The sequence below is a fragment of the Mustela nigripes genome, chromosome 1 (genome assembly GCF_022355385.1).
Source record: "Mustela nigripes isolate SB6536 chromosome 1, MUSNIG.SB6536, whole genome shotgun sequence".
NCBI classification, from domain to species: domain Eukaryota; kingdom Metazoa; phylum Chordata; class Mammalia; order Carnivora; family Mustelidae; genus Mustela; species Mustela nigripes.
In genome coordinates, this window is record NC_081557.1 from 10,460,669 (window position 1) to 10,466,877 (window position 6,209).

Sequence of the window (6,209 nt, forward strand, 5' to 3'; positions counted from 1 at the left end):
CCCAGGGTCCTGGGATCAAACCCCTCATCCAGCTCCCTGCTCAGCTGGGGAGTCTGCTTCTCCCTCTCCCTCTGCCTATCACTCCCCCTGCTTGTGCGCATGTTCTCTCTGTCAGATAAGTAAATAAAATCTTAAAAAAAAAAGATGCTAGTCAGATTTTGAAGTTTTGCTGGTCAGTAAGTTGCATAAGAAGAAAGAAACTGAAGGGTAAAGAAGAATTTTTGACCACATAATTGTGCTGTGGAAACAAAGATCAGGACTTCTAGGGGACAATTTTTCATAAACATATCAGGTTCTCAACTGCAAAGCCTGGAGGGCTTTATGCCATAAGTAGAAGAAGACTGAGAGGTATATGTATTCTTATCCATATTGCCATCCAACCTCAGTCCTGTTTATCAGCTGAGGGGAGGAATGGGTGAACCCCTCTGGAAAGACTGAACATCACTTGATATTGCTATGCTTTTCTATACACAATTTCTGGCACTCAATAAAAAATTACTAGATAGGTTAAAAGACAGGATCCTATTTTTTTTTTAAGACTAGGAAAATCCAATAGAAATAGTCTTATAAGTAATTCAGTTATTGGGATTATTGATACAATTTTTAAAACAGCTATTAATATGTTCAAGAAAATAGGAATGAATGGAGCAGACAGATAAAAAGATAGAGGATTTCACAGAAGAATTAGAACCTAAAAACAGAATTGAATGGAAGCTCTAGATTTGAAGAATATAGTAACTGAAAGAGAAAACTCCATAACTGTATATTAGACACAGAACTAAACAGCATCAGTGACCTGGAGGAAAGGGCAATAGAAAATGATGAAACAAAAGTAGAGTGAGAAAAAATAATAAAAGAAAAAGGAAAAAAAATTGTGAGAAACATGTGGGGATAGTGAAAATATTTAATCTACCTTTAGCTGGAGTCCCAAAAGTAGAGAAGGGGAAGGCAACTTGGCAAAAGCAATATTTGAAGACAAAAAGGCCAACAATTTCCCAAAGTTGATGAAAAGTATCAATTCAGATTCAAGTCCTTATAGATAAATACCTTTGGCTAATCCCAGATAAAATGGATACAAAGCAAAATACATCTAGGTACAGCATAGTGAATTTGTTGGAAACTGAAGGTAAAGGGAACATTGTAAAAGTAGTGTGAGAAAAACAGACACATCATGTTAAAGGAGCATAGCTAAGGCTCACAGAAACTTCATAATGTCGAAGATGGAATGAAGGTGGAACACAATGACTGACATTTAAAAAGTGCTGAAATAAAATAAAATGTCAATCTAAAATCCATATGCAGTGAAAGATACTTTCAAAGCAAAAGTAGTGTAAGGTTGTTTTTCAGACTGACAAACGCTGAGGGAATATATTGTTCATAATATTTGTGTTGAAAGAAATAATACTAAGGGAAGTTTCTCAGCTAGAGGGAAGGGAATTCCAATCTGAAATGCTGAAATGCAAGAAGAAATGAAAAGAAACAAAGGGTAGATAAGTGAATCTGTCTAAATAAATAGGATGCATTACTTTGTAGAGTATTGCATAGATGTCAATGTAGATGTAGATATAGAGAATTCCATCTTTGATGGGATTCTTGCATATTATCTTATCCTAAATCAGGACTTGCTGCTCACACTCTCTCTTCTGATTTTTACCCTCAGCCTTTGTAGCCTAAGCATTTGTTCCTCCTGCCATATCCTCTAAACAATTTTGGATTCTGAGCTAAGCTATCTGGGTTCAAAGTTCAACTCTATCACATAAAATGTACATCTAAATCTAGGTCTTTAAGAGACAATCTACAGGAACAGAGATTTTGCAAGTAATACTATGTCATTGAATTCACATCTTTCAATACTTACTATGAATGTACAGGGACTAAATGTTCTAGTCAAAAGACATAGGGTATCAGAATGGATTTAAAATAAAAGACCCATCAATATGTTGCTTATAAGAGACTCTTTTAGATCCAAAAATACCTCCACAGTGAAAGTGAGGGGGTAAAGAGCCATTTATCATGCTAATGGACATCAAAACAAAGGATAGAGTTGCCATCCTTGTCAAAATACCAGAAAAGTGTATTTCAAAACAAAGACTGTAATAAGAGATGAAGAAGGACACTATATCATAACAAAAGGGTCTGTCCAACAAGAAGATCTAACAATTGTAAATATTTATGCCTCTAATGTGGGAAAAGCCAAATATATAACCAATTAATAACAAATTAAAGAAACACATTGATAATAATACAATAATAGCAGGGACTGTTAACATCCCATTTATAGCAATGGGCAGATCGCCTAAGCAGAAGATCAACAAGGAAACAAGGACTTTGAATGACACACTGGATCAGATGGACTTAACAGATATATTCAAAGCATTTCATCACAAAACAGCAAAATACACATTCTTCTTGAAAACATATGGAACATTCTCCAGAATAGATCACATACTAGGTCACAAATCAGATCTCAACCAGTACAAAAATACTGAAGTCATCATACCATGCATAGTTTCAGACCACAATGCTATGAAACTTGAAGTCAACCACAAGAAAAAATGTGGAAGGACCACAAATACATGGAAATTAAAGAACATCTTACTAAAGAATGAATGGGTCAACCAGGAAATTGAAGAAGAATTTTAAAAATACATGGAAGTAAATGAAAATGAAAACATGACAGTTCAGAATCTTTGGGATGCAGCAAAGACAGTCCTAAGAAAGAAGTATATAGCAAGACAGGCCTTCCTCAAGAAGCAAGAAAAGTCTCAAATATACAACCTCATCTTACACCTAAAGGAGCTGGAAAAAGAATAGCAAGTAAAGCCTAAATCCACAGGAGAAGAGAAATAAAGATTAAAGCAGAAATCAATGATATAGAAATTAAAAAAAAAAAAACAGTAGAACAGATCACTGAAACTAGTAGATGATTCTTTGAAAGAATAAGACTGATAAACTCCTGGACAAACTTATCAAAAAGAAAAGAGAAAGGACTTAAATAAATAAAAACATGAATGAAAGAGGACAGACCATGACCAACACCAAAGAAATACAAACAATTAAGAGAATATTATGAGCAACTATAAGCCAAAAAAGTAGGCATTCTGAAAGAAATGGTAAATTCCTAGAAACATATAAACTACAAAACCCCAAACAGGAAGAAATAGAAAAATTGAACAGACCCATAACAAGCAAAGAAACTGAAGCAGTAGCCAAAAATCTCCAACCAAACAAGAGTCTGGGGCCAGAGGACTTCCCTATGGTATTCTATCAAACATTTAAAGAAGAAATAATACCTGTTCTTCTGAAAATGTTTCAAAACATAGAAATGGAAGGAAAACTTCCAAACTCTTCTTATGAGGCCAGCATAACCTTGATCCCCAAACCAGATAAAGACCCCACTAAAAAGGAGAATTGCAGACCAATTACCCTTGATGACCATGGCTGCAAAAATTCTCACCAAGATACTAGCTAATAGGATCCAATAGTACAATAAAAGGATTACTCACCACGACCAAGTGGTATTTATTCCTCAGCTGTAGGGGTGGTTCAACATCTGCAAATCAATCAACGTAATACAACACATTAATAAAAGAAAGGACAAGAACCATATAATCCTCTCGATGCAGGAAAAGCATTTGACAAAATACAGTATCCTTTCTTGATAAAAACCCTCTGCCCTGTAGGGATAGAGGGAACATACCTCAATATCATATAAGCCATATACAAGAGACCTATAGCAAATATCATCATCACTGGAGAAAAACTGAAAGCTTTTCCCCTAAGGTCAGAAACACAAAACACAACAAAGACGTTCCCTCTCACCACTGTTCTTCAACATAGTACTGGAAGTTGTAGCATAAGCAACGAAACAACAAAAATAAATAAAAGGCATCCAAATCAGTAAAAAACTCACAAAGTTTCAATCTATGAAGTCTACATGATACTCTATGGAGAAAACATAAAGCGTCCACCAAAACATTGCTAAAACTTATACAGGAATTCAGCAAAGTCATAAGATATAAAATCAATGCACAGAAGTCAGTTGCCTTTCTCTACACTAATAATGAGACAAAAGAAAGAGATATCAAGGAATTGATCCCATTTACAATGCACCAAAAACTATAAGATACCTAGGAATAAACCCAATCAAAGAGGTAAAGGATCTGTACTCTGAAAACTATAGAACACTTGGGGCACCTGGGTGGCTCAGTTGGTTGGCTCAGGTCATGATCCCAAGGTCCTAGGCTCCAGTCCAGATCAGGCTCCTTGCTCAGCAGAGTTTACTTATCCCTCTCCCTCTGCCCCTCCCTGCTCTTCCTGCTCTCTTACTTTCTTTTTTATTCTCTCTCTCTCTCTCAAATAAGTAAATAAAAATCTTAAAAAAAAAAAAACCCAAACTATATAACACTAATGAAAGAAATTGAAGAAGACACAAAGAAATGGAAAAATATTTCATACTCAAGGACTGAAAGAATGAACATCATTAAAATGTCTATGCTACCCAAAGCAATCTACACATTCAGTGCAATCCCCACCAGCATTTTTCACAGGGCTGGAACAAACAATCCTAAAATTTGTATGCAACTAGAAAATACCCCGAATAGCCAAAGTAATGTGGAAAAAGAAAACCAAAGCTGAAGGCGTCACAATTCTGGACTTCCAAGCTGTATTACAAAACCGTGACCACCATACAGTATGGTACTGGAACAAAAACAAACACATAGATCAATGGAGCAGAACAGAGAAAACAGAAATGGACCCTTAACTCTATGGTCAACTAATCTTTGACAAAGCAGGAAAGAATATCCAATGGAAAAAAGACAGTTTCTTCAAGAAACAGTGTTGGGAAAATTGGACAGTCACATGCAGAAGAATGAAGCTGGACCACTTTCTTAAACCATACACAAAAATAAACTCAAAATGACAAGAATCCATCAAAATCCCAGAGCAGAACACAGGCAGCAACTTTTTTGACCTCGGCCACAGCAATTTCTTACTAGGCACCTCTCCAAGGGCAACGGAGACAAATGCAAAAATGAAGTATTGGGAGCTCATCAGGATAAAAAGCTTTTGCACAGCAAAGAAAACAGTCAACAAAACTAAAAGAAACCTGCTGAATGGGAGAAGATATTCACAAATGACAGATCAGATAAAGGGCTAGTTTCCAAGATATGTAAAGAAAATATCAAAATCAACATCCTCTGCCCCCAAAACAAATAATCCAATCAAGAAATGGGTAGAAGATATGAAAAGATATTTCTGCAAAGAAGACATCCAAATGGCCAAGAGACATATGAAAAATCACTAAACATCACTCCACATCAGGGAAATACAAATAAAAACCACAGTGAGAATGGCTAAAATTAATAAGTCAGGAAACAACAGATGTTGGTGAGGATATGGAGAAAGGGGTACCCTCTTACACTTTTGGGGGGAAAGCAAACTGGTGCCGTCACTGTGGAAAACAGTATGGAGATTCCTCAAAAAGTTAAAAATAGAACTACCCTATGGCTCAGCATTTGCACTACTGGGTATTTATCCAAAGGATACAAACAGTGATTTGAAGGACACATGCACCCCAATGTTTATAGCAACATATGTTATATGATGTAATGGATAATGTAATCCATTTTGGAGGGTAGTTGGGTAATGGGCATTAAGGAAGGCACATGATGTAACGAGCACTGGGTGTTATATGCAACTGATGAATCACTGAATTCTCCCTCTGAAATTAATAATACAGTATATGTTAACTAAATGAAATTTAAAAAAATTTTAAAAACCTAGATTTAAAGATAAATAAAGATTTAAAGATAGATTTTAATCTATCTTTAGAGACAGCTTTTTTTTTTTTTTATTTATGTTAGTCACCACACAGTACATCATTAGTTTTTGATATAGTGTTCCATGGCTCATTGTTTGCGTATAACACCCAGTGCTCTGTGCAATCTGTGCCCTCCTTAATACCCATCGCCCGGCTAACCAGCCCCCCAACCCTTGGTTTGTTTCTGAGAGTCCATAGTCTCTCATGATTCATCTCTCCTTCTGATTCCCCACCCCTTCATTTTTCCCTTCCTTCTCCCAATGTTCTCCATGCTATTCCTTATGTTCCACAAATAAGTGAGAAAAGAAGGGCCACATGAACCCCAATGTTCAGAGCAGCAATGTTCATGAGAGCCAGACTGTGGAAAGAGCTGAAATGCCCTTCA